A 23,497-nucleotide genomic window follows, 5' to 3' on the forward strand; every position below is an offset into this window, starting at 1 on the left:
GAGCCATAGATAAATGACATTTTTTTTCTCTCCTCTCTTTCAGTTTTACTTCATCTGCTGCAACACACCTAGGCGGAAGTAAAAAAAAAGTCAATAAGCATCTAAGGCTGAGATCTCTGAGATTACCCCAGGATTTGGTTTTATTGCCGGAACAGAAACCACGGTCCACATAGGTCCTTATTTTTTGCTCAATCTGAATGCCACACACTCTATCAAACATAGGCCAAGAGTGAAATAAATGTGTCAGAAGTGGGGCTTCTTGCCAGTCAGGCTCTGGTTATAATCCAGGTCTCACAGTAGGACCATTATATACACAAGTCCAGACTATACAATAGCCAGACACTCGAGGACTCATGCTATACAGGGAAAAATCCCAGTATGATTAGAGAAGATACTCATGTATCCTAAGCCTTATAAGACTGTCCCTTTTTATTTAATGAGCTGATGGACTAAATGCATCAGATTTCTAAGGGCTGAATTATGAGAGAGGCTACCTATGTTACAGAAAATTGCCTGAATTCTCTGACATCAAAAATGACTTAATTGATCTCAATTATTAAAGAGAGAGAGAGCAGTGGGGAACTTCAGCTAGAATAAGGATAGTGGTGATGGAAAAGGAAATCTAATGTAGGGAGTGGAGTGGATTTTTATATGTACAAAATGTATGCATATTAATGTAAGCTAATTTAAATACATACATAACTACTAATATCATGTAACAGACATTCACAGAGAACTTTTTAATCAATACATATATTTTTAAGAATATTTCCTCTGAAAAAATCACCCCTCTAAAATTATTTTACGTTACTATGACACTATGTTACATTTTGTGGCAATACTGTATTACAGATAAGGTATTTAGAACAAAGTTCTCTCATATTTATTCCTCTATTTCTTTATCTATTTATCTGTTTGTTATTTTACTTATTAATTCTAATTCCTGACCCACCAGTCTTCCAACTCACCATTTGTGCTCCCCATCTCACACTATCGAATCATCTGGGAGGGTCAGGGCTCCCAAGGAAGACAACAAAGGTCTCACATTACAGGAGGCAGATCCAGTACCTTCGCACTATATCAAGGCTGAACAAACTATACCTCCATATGGAACTTGCTCCAGAGACGCAGTTCATGCACTAATGATAAATAATGGTTCCTCAGCTAGTGGCCCCACAAACTGCCCATTCATACAACTGTCACAAACATTCAGAAAGACTAGATTGTTCTTATTCAGGTTCCAAAACTTTCACTCTGTATTCAGTGAGCTCACACTTACTCAGGTCTAACTAACTCCTCAAGGCCAGTCATAGAGATAGCAGCGATATTATGAGCAAATAGTCAAAACCATGATGGGGAAAACCCACAGACATCCACAGAAACAGCAGCGCTTCCTTTTTAATACCAAAAATATTTGATGGGCACTCCTATGTATTAAATACCTTAACAAGTATTATAATTCAAGCATATAATCATATCTTTGGGGTAAACTGATACAGGAAATTATCCTAGAGTCAGCAACAAGTTGCACTTGGCAGCCAAAAGTCACAATCAGAAAACGTTGACATAAATCAAGGGTTTTTTTTCTAGATAGCAAGTATCTATTCTCAAACATGAAGACACATGAATAGTTCTTGACACTAAAGCATGAATTTGACTATTGTGCTTTTTTGAATATGTACTTGTTTATTTTACATGGTGACTTTAGCATCCTTTCCCTCCTCTGCTTCCAGGACCATATCCCACACTGCTCTCTATTCTCCATCCACCACTCCTTTGTATTTGCTCACAAAGGTGCAAGCCTTCCATGGGCTTCAACTAGTACCAGGGCCACCAGGCGCCTGTCTCAAGTGGAGCCATTCTTGTAAATTCATTGGAGTTTTCCTACATTCATCTTCTTCCTGATCACATTGTTCGTTTTACTGGAGCAGGAAGTAAATATGTCCTTTTCCTATCTTTCCCTCTCACCCTCCCTTTTCCTGTTGCATCAGACAGTGAGGAGGGAGGGACAATGATTCAGTAACTCAGGAGGAAATCACCTAGGTTACTGCAGGCTTTTTTTTTCTTTCTTTGCAGACTTTTGAGAGTCTCTCCTCTGATTGGTTCTAATTATTTCTCAATTAGAGTGCATAAACTCCTCCAATCAGAGGCAAACACAGCGAATAAAAATTTCCTCAGCTGGGCATTTTAGCAGTCAGGCTCCTGGCTAGAGTCCAGCTATCAGCTGGTAGCTGATCTAGCCATAGCCTGACAGTAAACTGCTCCAGAGATGGAAGCCTGCTGCTGACACCCGCGGGAGGCAGAGCCAGTGGAGTCTTAGCACAGACAAGAAAGTGCTGAGATACCCGCTACTTCTGCTCTGAGCCACCTGCTCCTGTTTCCTATGCACAGATTATATTCCTGTCTCTTAAGCCATTCACCCTCTAAGCTTTATCTTCCCTGTATCAGTCTCAGAGTCCTGCATCACCTGCTGGGAGGACTAAAATATACTGTGGAAATAATTATCGAACAGCAAAAAATATGGGCTGTTCCTTCACTCCACAGTGAAAAACTGCTCTGTAGTGACATTATTCACATGGGCCCTGGAGATTCTCAGACACTATTTTCCCTGTTTCCTACTATATTTTTGCACAAAATTATCAGATGAAATATTTAACTGATGCCCATCCTTCTGCCTTTATGTGTTTCATTAATTCAACTTTGTGAAACCTAGAATCACAGTCACACTGATCCTGGCATGAACTGAAGCTTTCATTTAGCTCACCAGGATATTGGCACAGACAACTGTATATAGGACCACTCCCTACTTGCCAGATGATGATTGTTTTCTATTGATAATTGGAACCAGAGCCCAGGGTAAATTACACTTTTCCCTCACCTGCACATTAAATTTTGCAATTTCAGCCAAAAATGACATATAGATGGGGACAAGATCAGTCATCATCTCTGTAAGAGATCTCTAAGAGTATGACAGCATTTCCCCTTATTGGTGGAATTGAGATCACTCTCCTCATGGGACCTTATTTCCTGCTCAGTTTGAGTACACACACTCCTTCAGTCAGAGCTCATGAACGCCAATAATATCATCAGCAGTGTGGGTTCTTTGCAGTCAGCCTCTGGCTATAGTCCAGGTCTCAGCTGGACCTGGGTATAACCAAAGCCCAATTGTAAAATTGCCCAGACTAGGCAGACTGCTCCTCAATTTTTCAGGAAGCACAGCCAGTGGAAAGGTGAAAGTCAGGGTTGTTTGATTCCCAGCATTATACCTCCAACTCACATGATCCTGTGTTTTAGGCAGCAAGTAGGATCCTGTTCTGTTGTAGTATGAGTGGTGGGGGGCTGCGTCCCGCCACTCGGCTACCTTTTCCTGAAATAAGTAAATGGATACTGTATTCATTTAAATACTGCTTGGCCCATTAGCTCTAGATTTTACTGGCTAAGTCTCACATCTTGATTAACCCATTTCTATTAATATATATAGCACCATGAGGTGGTAGATTACCGGAAAGATTCTAATCTGGATCCATCTAGGAGAGGAGAGCTATGGCAACTGCCTGACTCCTCTTCTTCCTCCCAGAATTCTGCTCTGTCTACTCCACCCACATAAAGGCTGGCATATCAAAGGCCAAGCAGTTCCTTTATTAATTAACCAATGAAAGCAATAGATGACACTCCCACATCACTGTTCCTGAAGGTAATGCTTCTCTTTTAAGATGCAATTTTTTTTAAATTTGAATATTCTCACATTAATATCTAGAAGAATATGTTAAGAGTATGATGTGGCTCTGTAAAATCAAAATTGATGCCAAATGCATGCATACATTTGTGGACCTACAAATAATATCATATGAACAAATGTTCAATTGATGAAAGTATACAAGTATTATTTTTCTTCTAAAAGTAATGCCTCAAAATATTGCTTAATATCAAGACACTGTTGCATACAGTATGCAAATTGGGAACATTCAGAGAAGGGGCAAAAATTACATTTCCACTTACAAACAAGCATGCCATTTCAGGTACTCATATATATTGGAGAACTGATGAAATGTAAACACTCAAACATTGTATGTTGGGGCTCTGACACAACATAACACAATGACAGCAGAAAGAGGCAATTGGCAGCCCAGATTCATAATCACCCAACTACTGGTAGAAAATGCAGTGTTCAAGTATTTCACCACATTGAAGAACTTGTTAGTCAGAGATACAGGATCGTCCCCTTCATGAAACAGGTGTTTTGTGTGGACCGAACCAAGTGATGAACGGACAAATGAAAGAAATCCCACAGTAGCTCAGAAATCAGAAATACATAGTTATTTATTTAGGCGTAAATTCACAAATCAGAATCCTCTGCTTGATTGGTTGAATCCCGCAGTTCAAACAAGCAGCAGGCAGAAAGGAGGAAGGAAAAAAAAGGGACAGATGCAGGTTCTGAGTCCATGTATATAGTACAAGAGGCCACATCCCAGTAGGCTGGTAATCACAAGTTGCAGGTCTTCCTTCAGAAGTTTTGTTTTGTTTCGTTTTGTTGGTATTTGTAGTCAGAACCTAGGGAAATCACATTTTCCCCTCACATCCACTTTCAATTTTGTAGCTTCGGCTGCAAAATATATTCAAGTCACAACCAGAGTAAATCAGCAGCTCTGATGGAGATCTCCAAGAGATCTCAGCATACAGCAGGATTTGCCTTCATTGATGGTATTGAGATCATTGCCCTTACTGGTTCTTAAATCATGCTTAATTTGAATATAAACACTTGTAAAATCAGAGCCCAGGACTGCAAATAAAATCATGAGCAGTGCAAGTTCTTACCAGTAGGATCTGGCTATAGTCCAGGTCTTAGTTGGACCTGCCTATAACCAGCCTGACTGTAAATTGTCAGAGACAAGTCAGACTGTTCCTGATAGATATAGGTGTCAGAGCCTGTGGAAACATCAAACTCTGTTATTGTTTAATTCCCAGCATTATGGGTCCAAGCACCTGTTTCTTCCACATGTGCTAGAAGAAGGACCCCGCTTCAAGCTACTGCTGCAATGGATGTGCATATTTGATAAATATATGCTTGTATATACGTATTTTTATAGTAGAGAATTTCATATATGATGACTGCATTCACACTTGTTTCCACTATTTTCTGCTTTCTCTGGGATACCATGTTTGCTGTACCATATCCAAATAAATGCAACTTCTTCTTGACCTAATTTTGTCTTTCATTTAAAACCCATACGTAACAATCACAGAATGTGAACATAAGGTTTTGAATATATACAACGTTTTAGCATTGATAGCTTTTAGATCACATTGAAAATATATTTTTTCACAACAGCTCTCCTCTTTGTTTTAACCGTATCATCGGTTTTAGACCACATAGAAAGTATAATTTTTCACAACAGCTCTCCTCTTTTGTTTCAACCTTATCATCATTTTGTATACTTCCTGCAACGTTTTCTCAGGTTTGGAATAATGGTAATTGTTTGGGGATGATCAGTTAAGCTTTGACAAAACGCCAGCAATTGTTCTTTGTAGTTTGAGCGTTTTGGATTCTGTAAGAATCTCTATCTCCTGGAAAATGAAGGTATTGCTAAGGATGACAGCTAAAGTAGTGTTGTGGGTTGTCAATTTTTTTTTTTTTTTGGCTAGTGGCTTTTAGGAATCATGAACCCTAGGGAATTTCTTTTTTTGAGATTGTGATAACATGAAATATGAAGGGATGACTCTCTATGTCAGTGGTTCTTGCACTCTCTGGAGAGATCACAGTGCTTTAGGCTGCATTGCAGTTGGTGTTCTTCACCCCAGGGCAGCAGACTGGTGTGATTGTAGCTGGATCAGTGGTGGCTTCTAACCTGTTCTGCACCAGTGAGTGGACTCCCTGTTTTGTACCTAAGTAAATTTTTGAGAACATTTCCTAGACTCTTGTGGAGTCACGCTATATCAGGGGAGAATCTCGGTATGACAGGAGACAGTACTCATGTATTCTAAGTCTTATCAGAGTGTTCATTGTTATTTAATGAGCTGATGGAGAAAATGCTTCAGATTCTCTAAGGCAGGCTTGAAGAGTGAGGCTATCTATTTTGCACCAGATTGTCTGGACTCTGTGAACTCACAAGTGCTTTAATGGGACTCAATTTTTAATGAGAGAGAACTTAGGGAAACATTAGATAGAATACGGATAGTGATGATGTAAGAGGAAATATAATATATAGAGTGCAGTGTTATTTTCTAAACACAAAAGTTTATGCATATTAACTGAATCTAATAGAGAAAATAAAACAACATAATTCAAATTACTAATAAAAAGTAACAGACATTCATAAAGAATTTTTGAGTCTATACATAAATTTAAGAATTTATCTCCTAAAATAAGTATCACTCTAAAATTATTTTTCATGACTATGAATGATGATGCTGATTTTTAGTTTTTATTTTCCGAGGCAAATGACTGCAGTCTTGGAGCAAACCATGTCCCATTTGGGAAATCAATAGCCTTCTTAGTCTTGTGGATAATATCCATCCATTCACAAATGACAGAAAGCATCATCAAACCCTCCCTTGAATATCCATCCATATAACCTCATCTATAAGTTGTCTATGCAAATTTACTCTGACTGATGTAGTTAATGGAGAATCTGTGAGTATATATGCCAAGGAAGTCTATTACAGGTTGATTCTATTATAGAAACTATAAGAAATCCATGCTTCGTTACTCTATTGAGTACATTTTTTCTTCCTGTGAATTATACATTTCTGCCTTGATCAAAAAAGAAAGACTTTTCTCATGTATACCCATTTCACTATAAAACTATGGAATATTCTAATTATTTTGTGGAAGAAATCTCAATCCAAAACATTATAAGTGTTAGTTATGTTATTTAAATGTCTGATGAAATTGGAAAGTCAGATTTCCTAGGCTATGCTAGACCTGAGATGCCGCCAATATGATAGTATTAGGCCCCATTTCAATGTACACCAGCTGGTTTCCCCGAAAACATATGTCACAGAGAAGAGAGTTAGTAAATGTAATAAGGATAAACTGGTGATTGAAGAGAAATTCTAGTGATAGGAATGTAGTGAATTTGTGCAAAATTAAAAGTGTACATCATTTTACAAGTATGATTTGGTTCTGTGAAACCAAAAATTGTCAAATGCATAATTTTCCAAAGGCATCCAGACAAGGGAAGAAACACACTCCATCAGAGATATGTGCAATTATTCAAAATATAGATGTATCTTGAATATTTCATTCTAAAAGGAGAACCTCAGATTTTTGCTTACTAACCATGACACTCGGTTACCAAATAGGGATGAGCAGTGCAGGGCCTGAAAGTAATATTTTGCCTAGAACACATGCATCTCATCTCAGACAAGCATGTATGTACAATACACACATACAAATAAATATACATGCATATGTGCAAACATGAGTACATATATACAAAAATATAAATAAATTCATACATTCATAAAAAGATACATAAATGCATGCATTCATAATGCAAATATAAATAAATGTATAAATTCATACAAATATGCTTATGTACATGCATGCATACAATAATACACACAGTAGAAAAGCTTAATTTCTCAAATTAATATTTATGCTTGGGTAATATAATAAAGCATTTCAGCCACTAGCAGCGATTGATGGCTAGAACCAAAATCATACAGTTCCTAAAGAGACCAAGGCTTTCATGTAGATTTTCAGTTGATAGTGCAGACAGCCTCTTAGAGGACTACCCCTATTTGACAGAGGATGGTTTTTCATTTTGATAATTTAGCCTGAGCCCAGGAAACATTTCCCATCACTTCCACTTTAGGTTTCACAGCTTCAGCTACAAAATACATTCATTCATGTGGGGAAAGACTGAATCAGCTGCTCTGATGGAGAGATCCAAGAGCACAGCAGGATGTATCATGTCTAGGATTGATTCTTATTGGTTCTTATTTCATGCTCAATTTTAGTGCCCACACTCATTCAAACAGAGGCCAGGAGTGCTAATAAATTTTCAGCAGTGTGGATTCGTAGCTAGTCAGGCTCTGGCTATAGCCCAGGTCTCAGTTGGTCCTGAGTATAACCAAAGCCCCACTATACTTTGACCCAGGAAAATCACCCTGTTTCTGACCTATGCAGGAGATTTGTGTCTGCTACATCAGCATCGGAGAACCAATGATGGATAGTAACTTGAGGAAGAAAGAAAGTGATGTTATGGATTCATCCACCTCCTCTGAATGTGTTAGAATATTTCTGTCTTCTTTTCAATATAAATCAGTGACGATTTTGAAGACAAGTAACATTGCAACACAGTTCCACAAAGTCTCTCAGCCATTTTAAATTTAAAAAGAGCCCCCCCCGCCCATCATTGTTTTATTTCCCATCCAGTATATAAAGAAAATACATTTTAGGGACAATTGTACGCTGATCTATGAGTATCTCATTCAGCTTCTGTTTTCTGTATTACTCTATCAGAATGATGGACATAGTTTTAGTTTAGGCCTGTGACCATTGTAGTCTCAGATTTTTGGACATTTTATCAGTGTGTGGTCTTTCTTTCTTTCTTTCTTTCTTTCTTTCTTTCTTTCTTTCTTTCATTCTTTCTCTCTTTCTTTTCTCTTTTTTTATTGAGAAAAGGAAAAAAAGTTTCTGCTTCCTCCCAGCCTCCCCTTTCCCTCCCCCTCCTCCCACCCCTCTCCCCCTCCCCCAAACTCCTCTCCCCCTCCCTCTCCAGTCCATAGAGCAGTCAGGTTTCCCTGCCCTGTGGAAAGTCCAAGTTCCGCCCCACTCCGTCCATGTCTAGGAAGGTGAACAATCAGACTGGCTAGGCTCCCACAAAGCCAGAACATGAAGTAGGGTCAAAACCCCGTGCCAATGTTTTTGGCTTCTCATCAGCCCTCATTGTTCACCATGTTCAAAGATCCGGTTTTATCCCATGATTTTTCAGTCACAGTCCAGCTGGCCTTGGTGAGCTCCCAATAGATCAGCCCCCTTGTCTCAGTGGGTGGGTGCGCCCCTCGTGGTCCTGCCTTCCTTGCTCATCTTCTCCCTCCTTCCGCTCCTCATTGGGATCTTTTGCTTTATGATTTAGTGTCAACACAGTGGCTTGCATTGTTACATCAGCAAGCTATTGATAGGAAATAATAACCACAGTAGCCTGTTTTTGGAATTCATGTATTAAAAATTAGTAAAATAATCATTACAATTTTATCTCAGACTTAGAATCATAGAAATAAGAACTCTGAGTTCTTACAAATTATGAGATTGCCTATTTTGATTGGCTATTTCCATACCCTTAGAAACACTCTTTCATTCTGACGTTGCTAATATACCATTGCATGCCACTAGTTTGTGAGGTATATTTCTAGAAAATTTATACTTACCACCAAAAAATTATCATCAACAAATATTCATCAACAAATTTTACATAAATACTTATATCAGTATAAAACCAATGGAACATTCTAATTTCCTATATAAAGCCTAAGTATTATCAGGGTGGTTTATGTTATTTAATCAGATGATGGAACTTGAAAGACAGATTTCCTCACAGCCCTGAGAGCATGACTGTGTGCTGATATTAGATTCCATATCCATGCACACAGATTATTTATCCCAACCCAGATGTCACAAAATACAGAGTAAGCGTATGTTCTAGCGATAGAATATTGATTTTAGAGAAATTCTTGTGAGTCATGTGAGAGAAATGTAGTGAATATTTTAATATGTCAATCTTCACACATTAATACTGAAAAATATATTAGGAGTATAAATTGGCTCTTTGAAACCACAATTAATGCCAATGAATGCACATAGGTTTGGAGGCAACAAAAAACCTTAAAAGCAAATTATCAATTGTTGAGTCTATACATGCAGTATGAATATAAATTTCTAAAATTAAGTGCTGACATAATTTTTTAATCTTCAAAACACTGAAGTTTGAAAATTGGAGGTGTTCAGAGAAGAGCTTGAAGTTACTTGTTTCTTCTCAAAATACAGGATCGCATTAAGGAAAACATAAATATATTTATTTGTATGAATTACAAATTTATATACATATATAAATATACATTCATATACACATCTATAAAAAGGGATATACTTGCATCAACAGAAAGAACATTGAATGTTTATATATATACATAGATATATATATATATATATATATATATATATATATATATATATATTCTCCCTGGAGAATATATATGAAGAGAGCAAACAGTCAAGCCTTTAATCTTTGAACTTGGGGAAGTTTACTGGGCAAATCAAAAAATAAGACCAAAAGGTGTAATTGGAAGCCCAGAATAACAAAAAGAGGCTTCAATTTATCAGGTTGATAACCAGGTACTGTGCCTCAGAGGCAAATACATGATGAAGCACTATTTGTCAAAGGTTTTCTTTTTCAATTTATCAATTGGAGTCAGAGCCCATGGTAAGTGACAATTTCCCCTGTCGTTCACTTTCAATTTCACTTCTGTTGCAGCACACACTCAGGTGAGAGGGAAAAAAAAATCAATAAGCATCTAAAAGAGAGATCTCCAAGGTTACCCCATGATTTGCCTTAGTTGTTGAAATTGAGATTGCTCTGTTCATTGGTCCTTATTTCCTGCTCACTTTGGATGCACACACTTCTTCAGTCAGAGCCCAGGAGTGCTAATAAACGCATACACAGTGCGGGTTCTCTCCAGTCGGCCTCTGGCTATAGTCCAGTTTTCACAGTAGGACTTGGTAAAACCAAAGTCCGGATGTACAAGTGCCCAGACTAGGCAGACTGCTCCTCAGTTTTGCTGGAGTCCGAGCGGTGGAAAGCAGCAAAGGCTGGGATTGTTTGATTCCCAGCAATTTATCTCCGAGTCACCTGATCCTGTGTCCTATGCTACAAAGAGAATCCTGGTTTTGAAGGTACTGCTTCTCTTTCATGATGTGAGTAATTTCTAAATATCTATATTCTCATGTTAGTATAATCAGCGTATTTTAAGAGTATGATGTGGCTCTGTAAAATCAAATTAATATCAAATGCATGCGGGCATTGTGAAAACACAAATAATATTTTATGAATAAACGTGCAATGTCTGACTATACAAGTACGATGATTATCTCAGTTTAAAAGTCATGCCACAGATTATTGCTTAATCATTAGGACAGTGTTATACAGAGTATGTAACTGGGGACATTCAGAGATTGGGTGAAAATAACATTTCCATTACGAACAAGCTTGTCATTACAGGCACTCTTATATATTGGATAACTGATAAAACAGAAGCATTTAAACATACGTGGCAACTCCTAAAAGGCATTATACAAAATGACAGCACAAAGAAGCAATTGGCAGCAAAGATTCATAATCACCCACCTACAGTCAGAAATTTCAGCTTTCAATTACATAGCCTAGATGGAGACAATGGTATCAGATAAAGTTTGGGACCATAGTGGCCACAGGTGTTTCGTTCTGTTTTGTTGATATTTGAGTCCGAACCCAGGGGAATCAGATTTTTGCTTCACATTCAATTTCATTTACTCAGCTTCAGCTGCAAAATAACTTCCGGTCAAGAGGAGAATGAATCAGCAGCTCTGATGGAGATCCCCATGATTACCACAGTATTTGCCTTCTTTGCTGGAACTGAGATCACTCTCCTCATTGGTCCTTAATTCATGCTCAATTTGAATGCCCAAATTCCTTCAATCAGAGCCCAGGAGTGCTTATAAAAGCGTCAGCAGAGCAGCTTCTTTCCAGTGGGGCTCTGGCTATAGTCCAGGGCTCAGTAGGACCTGGGTATAACTAGAGCCCCACTGATCAAGCACCCAGACTGGGCAGAATGCTCCTCACATAGTCAGGAGTCCTAGCAGGTGAAATGAAGCAAAGGCAGGGATTGCTTGTTTCCCAGCATTATAGCTCCATATCACCTGGTCCTGATTCCTATGCAGCAAGTAGGATCCTGCTTCTTCAGGTACTGCTTCTTTTATAAGATGCGATTTTTTTCTAAATTTCAATAATCTCACATTAATATTAAAGAGAACATTTTACTAGTATGGTATGAGGAGGTAAAATAGAAATTAATGCCAATTGCAGACATTTGTGGAACCACATATAACGTTATATGTACCAATGTGTAATCTCTGAAAGAATACAAGTGTTACGAATCCTTATTTCTAAAATGAATGACTCAAGTTATTGCTTACTCAGTGGAAACTGCTGAATACAGTATACAATTAAAATATACAGAGTAGGGATGAATAAACTTTATAAGTTATAACACAAACAGGTCCTTTCAGGCTCTCCCATTTATTGAATAATGGGTGAAGTTTAAGCATTTAAATATTGTATTGTGGAATCTGACATGGCTCATCAGAAAATGACAGCAGAAAGAATCAATTTGCAGTAAAAATTCATAATAACCCAACTTCTGGCTGAAATGGAAGCTTTTATATATAAAGCTAGGATTTAGGACCTAATAGATAGATATAGGATCATCCCCTACTCTCGGCATTTTTTTTCTTTAGATAATTGAAGTCAGTACCTAGGGAAAATTACATCCATATTTGGTTTTGTCCTTCTGCTGCAACAGACATTCACATGGGAGACAGGAATGAATCAGCATTTGTGAATATCTCTTGGTTACGTCAGAATGTCTGTCCATTGCTGGAATTGAGATCACTCCCCTTATTGGCTCTTTTTTTTAATGATCAATTTGAATGCATACTCTCATTCAATCAGAGCCCAGAAGCACTAATAAAAGTGTAAGCAGTGCGGGTTCTTTCCCGTATAGCACTGGCTATATCACAGGTTTCAGGTGGAACTGGATATAACCAAAGCCTGACTGTACAGTTGCCCAGAATAGGCAGACTGCTGCTCACTTGTTCAGGAGCCTGAGTCTGTGAACATCAGCAAATACAGGTATTTTTATGATTCCCAGACTTATAGCTCAGAGTCATCTGCTCCTGTCTTGTCTGTAAGAATTAGCAAGCTGCTTCTAAAGCTACTGTATGTCAATTATTTGAATGCCCTGTCTAAGTCTTGTTTAATCACCTGTAAGAAAGAAATTCTAAGTCAGATGTAGCATCAGGCATATAGTAGGAGAGTCAGGCTCTTTTCTGCCCACTGGGAGATCCATAACGTGAATTGCTCTAACATTGTCAGTGTTCAGCAGCAACCCTTAACCTATGAAAATATGAAGCAGTAACATTTGCAGATGCTACGTTTCATAAAATCAAAGTCTCCTTTTTCCCTCAGGCATATGTGATAGACATTTATTGGTTGATAATTGATGTTTGAGGGCCATTCCAATATGGTAAGTGAAAGCATTAGAGAGATGGTCAGGAGCTTCATATAAAGTCAAACTATAATGCAGGAGTATTACTATGCTCTCTATTTTTGTCTCTGCCTCCAGATACATGCATTGTACACCAAAATCAAATTTCCATGATCATGGACTGTATATTATCAAGAGAATTGATTCTACTGCTCACTAATAATTGTAGGTTAGTATTTTATCAAAGCAGTAGAAAATATGCATGATATAGTGAAAGAAAAATACATGGTAAGAATCGAATGCCAAAGACTTTGCTGAGATTGCCTGGGTTTTTCTTTTGAAAACGGGGTTAAATGAATTTAGAATGTTCCAGAAAGTCAAAGTGTAACTAGAAGATACTGGTCAATGCACATTTCTTTTTGTAGAGGTGTGATGAAAGAATTAACACTATGTTCTATTTTTTCTTACCCTAGAAAGCAAATAAAAGTTGTGGCTGAAAACCTGAATTGTTTCATAGGCATCTTCAAGAAAGTTGCAGGAATCAGTGACCTAGAATCAGTCCAGGTTGAATTTTCTGCTCTGCCTTTATAACTTTTAACTCATCAATAAATGGACAATTAACTCGTCATTAAATGTTTATTCAGACAATATTAAAGCAGCAAGAATTCATCATAGCATTGACATAGTTATAGAGATTGTCTGATATTTGCTTTCCTTTATCAACCACTAGATGGGGACCAAATCATTTTTTATATTAATGACATATTTTTAAATATGTTTTATTTTTCTACAAAAATTCATATATTTGGTCCTCCCTGGTTATACAGATAAAATTTGTCAGAATACTTCCATTAAAATTTTAAAGAAATGTTTTTTTTCTACTAATGTCACTATACTTTTAGAAAAAGATAATGTTCTACCTAATGGTAGAACATAGTCTCAATGTAAATATGCTTAGATGTTGCAATACACAGTTTCTTAAAATCCTTCTCTTAGTCTTTACAAAAGCATCATCCATATTGTAAACTTACAGTGACACTTTCATAACTTAGAAATAAAATTTCACAAAGACTTAATGTGACTTTTTAATATTGGTCTTGTCATTTCCTAAAAGCCCTTTGTTAATGTCTCACCAGAATAATGCACACTGTAATAAATTAGCCTAAAACTGGTTCTGGCTCAGTTGAAGAATCTCCCCTTACCAGTGGATTATGTACTTTAAAATTCATTAAATATTCTTTATATCAAGATCAATCAATTCTCACTGGTGTTTTTCGGTGTTGCCCAGTTAGGTCTCCAACTTTTAAATTCATGTGATTCTTCAGCTCCATGCTCTAGTGGGCTGTGACTTCAGGAAAATAACCAAGGGTGACATATAATCCTTTAACATATTTATTTTGTGAGTTAGCATTTAGGACATCATTTGTTTAGAAATGCAACTGGACTTAATTTGATAATATGAGTTGTAGAAGTGAGAATTCTTTATATTTTAGCATGACTTCTTTTAATTCCTTAGGATCTTTATGGCCACCATGTTATATCATATTCTTCAAAGTGTATTATAATGTCCTTAGTATTTATCAAAGATCCACAGTAAATACGGGATCCCTTATGTTATTTCCTAATCTAATAAAGATGTCTATAGCTTTAAAACCAATGTTGAGTAGTAATGTAGAGAAAGTGCATGTTTGATTTTTTATTTGTGTATTGTGCTTTTCTAAAATTGGGAATATTAAAACTTTACAGATAATACTGTGCCTATGAAATTTTTTTTCTAATTGCATTTTGGTTTAAATATATACTTTCTCTTCCTTATTTTCTGAGTTTTTTTTTTTATCATGAAAAGGTTGTGGATTTGTAAAATGTGTCCTGTCTTTCTCTTTAGATAATGATACATAGTTTATCTATGTGTTTATCATAACCAAACTTTTTATTTAGTCTTAAAAGAAAGAATCTTATATGGTCAATGATTTCTTTCTTAATTTTTCCTCTTTTGTTTCTGTGTTTCTGCAGTATATTTAGATAAAATTTCATTTTATCTAAATTTTAGATTTAAATTTATTTTATAAATAATTGTTTTAATTTTATATATGTGAGTGCTTTGCTTTTAGGAATGTCTTTTAATACCTGCTGCTTTGTGTCACTTAATGTTCACAAAGTGTCGTCGGATCCAATGCTCCAACGTTACAGAACTTTTTGAGCTTCTTGTAGGTGCTGGGAATCAAATTCAACCTCTCTGAAAGATTAGCAATTGTTAATAACTGTTGAGCCATCTATCCAAAGCTTAACATTCTTAAACCATATTTGACTTCTAAATTTTTCGGTAAGTATTGTGTAAATTTTACATAGCTTGTTTTAAACCATTTAATTTTTGTTTTGTTCATTCTATTAACAAAGAAATTGTAAAGGATGATAACTAAAAATAATTAAACACCTCTCTCATTCATGAATTTAATCTACAAAAAAACTACATGACCTTATAAGAGACAGGACCAGATGAGTCTCCGAAACGATATAAACCATGGATCTCCATCTGGATTGTGAAGATTCAGAGATGTCTGAAGCTTTACTGGAGAGGTTTCCTGATGGCATCCCACTTTAGGACCTAGTGCTGAAAAGTTTCTCACACATTATACATTGGCTCATTGAGAAACCCCATGTTGTTTACCATTTAACACAAGAAGACGCATTCCTGATGAGGACTGAACATTGAACTGACTCATGAAGTTATAGCATTATAGTAGGCATAATTTTTTTTAAAAATTATTTATTAAAGATTTCTATCTCTTCTCCGCCACCGCCTCCCATTTCCCTCCCCCTTCGCCAATCAAGTACCCCTCCCTCGTCAGCCCAAAGAGCAATCAGGGATCCCTGCCCTGTGGGAAGTCCAAGGACCACCCACCGCCATCCAGGTCTAGTAAGGTGAGCATCCAAACTGCCTAGGCTCCCACAAAGCCAGTGCATGCAGCATGATCAAAAACCCATTGCCATTGTTCTTGAGTTCTCAGTAGTTCTCATTGTCTGCTATGTTCAGCGATTCCGGTTTTATCCCAGGCTTTTTCAGGCCCAGGCCAGATGGCCTTGGTGAGTTCCCAATAGAACATCCCCATTGTCTCAGTGTGTGGGTGCACCCCTCGCGGTCCTGAGTTCCTTGCTCGTGCTCCGTCTCCTTCTGCTCCTGATTTGGACCTTAAGATTTCTGTTCGGTGCTCCAATGTGGGTTTTTAATTCCCAAAGCAGTATAGTCAGAGTGGGTTTTTCTGATAATCTTAATCTGTGTAAACTCGGATTCTGGGCACATTAGCAATATCAGGTATGGGTTTTACCTAATGGAATAGCACTTTAAATAAATAGAAAGTACTTGGTTAGTTCCATATTTACCCAATATTGAACGAGAGTATTGAGAAGTTAGGACACTAACATATGTTGCTATTGATGTTCAAGAGTTACTTCTCCCTCAGAAATATGCAGTGAACCTTCCAGGTCATGAACAGTTGTCGGCATGTATGAAGTATTTTTTTGAAGACAGGACCAATTTTCCATTTTGGAGGCATAAGCATGAATGTCCTCAGCAATATTCTGACAAAGTGCAGGACTCGGAGAAATCACAGCACAGAAAAGTAGTATAACTTGATATTATGTTTTATTATTTCCTATGATACATGGTAATGTAGAAGGAGTGTCAGTATAGGGGCTAACACCATGGCAGTGTGAGTTTAGATACAAAGTGATAAAAATTTTCTTGTCTGTATACCCTTGCATGATTGAGTTGTTGTACCCAAACCCAATTTATCTTCCTGTTCCTTTGGTGGGAATGTTCTAAAAATACTTCCTTTACTCATTTCTCATAAATGTAGATAATGTCAAACCATTACATTTCTATGTTACAGACTAAAACTTCAGGAGTAAGTATTTTCTTAAAGCCTAAACATTAATAAGGTGGTTTGAGTTATTTAATCAGAGGATGAAAGGGGAAAGACAGATTTCCTCAGTTATCACAGGCCTCAGACTGACAATTTGCTTATATTATTTCCCAAAACCATGCGCACAGTTCATTTACCTGAACAAATATCATAAAATGGAAGAGGAAAAACATATACTAATGATAGTCTAGTGATTGGAGATAATTCTTCCTATTATTGTTAAACACATCTGGTGCATATTCAAATATGTCTTTTCTCACGCATTAAGACTGGAGCAAATATATTATGGGTATAAATTGGCTCTGTGAAACCAAAATTAATACCAAGTGCACACAGACAGGGTGAAGCCGGAAATGAAACCTTACAAACAAGCATGTAATTGTTGAGAGTATTCATGTATTTTGAATTTTTCTTTGTAAAATTAATGACACAACTTATATTTTAATCTTCATTACATAGTTAATTACATTATGAAAATTAACGATGGTCAGTGTGGGGCCTAAAAATAATTTTTCCACTTTTAATTAAACAGCTCATTTTAGGTACACACAAAGACACACACACATACTTGTATGAGGTACATATCTATATATGTATATGCACATACACATACATTTCTATATAAATGTGTATACATATATAGACAGAGAGAATATATATGAAGAGAGCTATCAGTCAATAATTTATTCTTTGCTGTTGGGAAGTTTGACATGGTAAATCAGAAAATGAAGAATAAAAGCAGTTATTGGAAGCCCAGAATAACAAAAAGGCAGCTTAGGCTTTCAGGTAGATAGAGAGGAACTGTACCCAGCAACCAAATACAGGTTTAATTTTTATTTGCCAGAATTTTCTTTTTGTATTTCTCTTGCCTATTTCAGTTTTACTTATTCTTCTGCAACACACATAGGTGAAAGAAAAAAAAACAATAAACTTATACGGCTGAGATCTCTGAGATTACCCCAGGATTTGCCTTCGTTGTTGGAACAGAGACCACGGTCCTCATTGGTCCTTATTTTTTGCTCAAGTTGAATGCACACACTCCTTCAAACATAGGCCAAGAGTGAAATAAATGTGTCAGCAGTGGGGCTTTTTACCAGTCAGGGTCTGGTTACAATCAAAGTCGCACAGTAGGACCATCATATAACCAAAGCCAGACCTTACAGCTTCCGGAGTCTTGTGGAGTCATGCCATAACGAAAAAAAATCCCAGTATGACTGAGGAAGGTACTCATGTATCCTAAGCCTTATCTGACTGTCCATTGTTATTTAATGAGCTGATGCAGTAAATGCACCATCTTTTCTAAGGGATGCTTTATGAGAGAGGCTACTTATGTTCCAGGGCATGGCCTAGACTCTGTGAACTCACAAATGACTTAATTGATCAGTTTTAATAAAGAAAGACAGAGACCCTAGGAGAACTTCATTAAGAATAAGGATTGTGTGTAAAAGGAAATCTAATGTAGGGAGTCGAGTGGATTTTTATAAATACAAAATTTATGCTTATTACTGTAAGCTAATTAAGACCCATAAGTAACTACTATTAAAAAGTAAAAGACATTCACAGAGAATTTTTTAATCTCTCTCTCTATATATATTTTAAGAAAATCTCTTCTGAAATAACTACCACTTTAAAATTATTTTTTATTACTATGACACTGTGTGACATTTTGTGGCAATAGGGTATTTCAGATAAGATTTTTAGAACAAAAGTTCTCTCATATTTATTCCTTTAATTATTTATCTATTTATCTGTTTGTTATTTCTGAAAGTGTCATTTTACTTATGAATTCTAATTCCTGACCCACCAGTCCTCCAACTAAGACTACCTGCTCTCCATCTCACACTATCCAATCATCTGAGAGGGTGAGGCCTGCCATGGGAGTAAACAAAGTTGTCACATTGCTTGAGGCAGGACCAGTACCTTCCCACTTTCAAGGATGAACAAGATATAACTCCATATGGAACTTACTCCAAAGAGGCAGTTCATGCACTAAGGATAAATATTGGTTCCTCAGCTAGTGGCCCCACAAACTCCCAAGTCAGACAACTGTCACAAACATTCAGAAAGACTAGATTGTTCTTATTCAGGTTCCCAAACTTTTACTCTGAATTCAGTGAGCTCACTCTTACTCAGGTCTAACTAACTCCTCAAGGCCAGTCATAAAGATAGGAGCGATATTATGAGCAAATAGTCAAAACCATGATGGGAAAACCCACAGACATCCACAGAAACAGCAGTGTTTCCTTTTTAATACCAAAAGGATTTGAAGGGAACTCTAATATATTAATTACCTTAAGAAGTATTATAATTCAAGCATATAAGCCTATGTTTGGGGTAAACTGACATAGGAAATATCCAAGATTCAGCAGCAAGTTGCACTTGGCAGCCAAGAGTCACAATCAGAAAACGTTGACAAGGGTTTTTTTTTTTTTTTTTTTTTTTTTTTTTTTTTTTTTTTTTTTTTTTTGTAGATACCGAGTATCTATTCCCAAACATCAAGACACATGAATAGTCCTTGACACTAAAGCATGAATTTGACTATTGTACTTTTTTGAATATGTTCTTATTTATTTTACATGGTGACTTTCGCATTCCCTCCCTCCTATTCTTCCAGGACCATATCCCTCCTGCTCTCTATTCTCCATCCACCACTCTTTTGCATTTGCTCACAAAGGTGCAAGCCTTCCATGGGCTTCAACTAGTACCAGGGCCTCCAGGTGCCTGTCTCAAGTGGCGCCATTCTTGTAAATTCATTGGAGTTTCCCTACATTCGTCTTCTTCTTGATCACATTGTTAATTTTAACTCGAGCATGAAGTAAATATGTTTTTTCCCCCTATCTTTCCCTCTCAAGCTCCCTTTTCCTGTGAGGAGGGAGTGACAGATGATTCAGTAGCTCTGGTGGAAATCACCTAGGTTACTGCAGGTTTTTTTCTTTCTTTGTTTGCAGACTTTTGAGAGTCTCTCCTCTGATTGGTTCTAATTAATTCTCAATTAGAGTGCATACACTCCTCCAATCAGAGGCAAACACAGCGAATAAAAATTTCCTTAGCTGGGCATTTTAGCAGTCAGGCTCCTGGCTAGAGTCCAGCTATCATCTGGTAGCTGATCTAGCCATAGCCTGACAGTAAACTGCTCCAGACAAGGAAGCCTGCTGCTGACACCCGCGGGAGGCAGAGCCAGTGTAGACTTAGCACAGATAGAAACATGCTTAGATACCTGCTACTTCTGATCTGAGTCAACTGTTCCTGTTTACTGTGCACGGAATATATTCTTGCCTCTTGAGCCATTTCTTCTCTAAGCTTTATCTTCCCTGTCTCATCCTCAGAGTCCTGTATCATCTGCTGGGAGGACTGGGATAGACGGAAATAATTATCAAACAGCGAACAATATGTGCTGTACCTTCACTCCACAGAGAAAAATTGCTCTGCAGTGGTAGTATTCCCATGGCCGCTGGAGATTATCAGAAACTACTTTCCCTGTTTTTCACTGTCTTTTTGTACAAACTAGTCACATTAGATATCTTATTCATTCCCATCCTTCTGATTTTATGGGTTTCATAAATTCAACTTTGCAATCTGGGTTCTTTAGAAAAATTTAAACTCCTTTGAATTCAGTCATCCACTGCATGGAATTTATTAATAGGTGGTGTAATAGGGTTAGACAGCATGGTACTGTCGCTGTTTAAGAAATATTTACAAGGTCCTCCCCCCTCCATCCAGGTCTAGGAAGGTGAGCATCCAAACTGGCTAGGCTCCCACAAAGCCAGAACATGAAGTAGGATCAAAACCCTGTGCCATTGTCCTTGGCGTCTCATCAGCCCTAATTGTCCGCCATGTTCAGAGAGTCCGGTTTTATCCCATGCTTTTTCAGTCCCAGTCCAGCTGGCCTTGGTGAGCTCCCAATAAATCAGCCCCACTGTCTCAGTGGGTGGGTGCACTCCTTGCGGTCCTGACTTCCTTGCTCATGTTGTCCTCCTTCTGCTTTTCATTGGGACCTTGGGAGCTCATTCCGGTGCTCCAGGGTGGGTCTCTGTCTCTATCTCCATCCATCACCAGATGAAGATTCCAAAGGGCAGGGAACCCTGACTGCTCTTTGGACTGGAGAAGGAGGGGAAGAGGAGTGAGGGGAGGGGAAGAGGAGTGGGAGGAGGGGGAGGGAAATAATAGGCTAGGAGTTTTTTTCTTTTTGATAATTGAAGCCAGAGCCCTGGACAAATTACATTTTCCCTCACTTCCACTCTACATTAGACAGTTTCAGTTACAAAATACATTCATGTGATACAAGAATGAATCAGCTGCTCTGATGGAGAGTTCCAAGAGCACAGCAGGATTTGTCTCCATGACTAGGATCGAGATCCTTATTGGTTCTTTTTTCATGCTCAATGTGAGTGCCCACACACATTCAATCAGAGAAAGGAGTGCTTCTTACTAGTCAGGGTCTAGCTATCAACCAATTTTCATTTGGATCTGGGTATAACGAAAGCCCCATTGTACATTGATCCAGACAAGGCACTTTGCTTCTGACTTGTGCAGGAGGCATCAGAACCTGGAGAATTTCACAAGGGCAGCAATGATTATATTATCAGCATTAGCGCACCAAGCCACCTGCTCCTGCCTCCTGTGCAGCAAGTAGCTTCCTATTTCTTCAGTTACACCTTCTCTTTAAGATGTGCAATCCCTTCCTCAGCTCTGAAGAGGTATAGCTTTTGTAAGGAAGATAAACCTTTGCAGATGTACATGTTTTACAAACACTAGGGAGATCCACTGTGGGACTGCTATGGCATGGGTCAATGTTCATTGTCAAGTCCTAGAGTCTATGAAAATATCACAAAAACATTTTGAAGATATCATCCTACCTTTCCCCAGGCAAGGGAGACCAGAAATTATTGTACAGGACATATACTTTTTGGAATATAAGAACTCTAGTACTTTGTTCTTCCTTCCTTATCATTCCATTCCACTCCATATCATTAACCATTCATGAGGTTTATTGGAAATCAATTCGTTTCTGTTAGTGACAGACTATTGTTACATTCTCGACATGAAAGAAATTAACACACCAGGTTTCTCTGTTAATGCTTCTGGTGCTTTTGTTCATTTTGATCCCGTGCATGACCTGTGTCTGTTATCTCAGCCTTGGAGGACCAATGATGGATGGTAAAGTTGAGGCAAGTAGACACTGGTGCGATGGATTCATTCACATAGTTTTTTTCTGTCTTCTTTTCAATATAGATCAGTGGGGATTTTAATGACAAGTAACATTGTAACATGGTCCCACAAAGTCTCTGGTTGATTTTAAAAAGAGCCTGCCTGCCCATCGTTGTTTTATTTCCCTTCCAGTATATACAGAAAATACATTTTGGAGACAATTATGCACTGATCTATGGGTATATCATTAAGTCTTTCTTTCTTTTCATTGCCCTATCTGAATGATAGACATAGGTTTTATTTAGGCCTCTGACCATTGTAGTCTCAGATTCTTGGACACTTGTTCATTATGCAGTATTTCTTCCATCTACTGGAGTTATCATATTATTCAAATGTATGTGATTACTGTCATTAATTTAGACGTTACTGACAACTAGGCCGAAAGTGGGGAAATGCAAAATATACCTTAGAGACAGAAAAGGTGTAAAATATTTAGCTGCATATAAGAAATATCTGTGGTTCTCTGCTTAATATCTCCTGTTATTTTTGCTTTATGATTTAGAATCTACACAGTGTTTGCATGGCTGTATTAGCAAGCTGCTCAGTAGGAAATAAAAAAAATGTTGATGTTTATTGAAATTCATGTATTAATATCATGAAAAAATAATTACCATATTTTCTCAGGCTACAAAGCACAGAAATAAAAACTCTTAGTTCGTACAATTATGAGATTGCATACTTTAATTGGCTACTCTGTACCTTTGAGAAACACTATGTCATTCTGACATTGCAAATATACCATCGCATGATGTCTTTATTTTTTACTTCTGAGTAGTACTTAATATATAGACGTGCTACACTTTCTTTATCTATTCTTCAGTTGAGGGTCAACTTGGTTGTTTCCAGGTCCTGGCTATTACAAATAATGCAGCTATGAACATAGTTGAATACATTTGTAGTATGACTGAGCATCTTTTGGATATATTCCCAAGAGTGGAATTCCTGAATCCTGAGGTAGGTTGATCCCCAGTTTTATGATTAACTGCCACATGAATTTCCAAAGTAGTTGCACAAGTGTGTATACCCACCAGCAATGGATGAATGTTCCCCTTGCTCCACAATCTCTCCAGCATAAGCTATTATTAGTGTTTGGATCTTAGGCATTCTGACAGGTGGAAGAT

The sequence above is a fragment of the Microtus pennsylvanicus genome, chromosome 18, assembly GCF_037038515.1.
Source record: "Microtus pennsylvanicus isolate mMicPen1 chromosome 18, mMicPen1.hap1, whole genome shotgun sequence".
NCBI lineage: Eukaryota > Metazoa > Chordata > Mammalia > Rodentia > Cricetidae > Microtus > Microtus pennsylvanicus.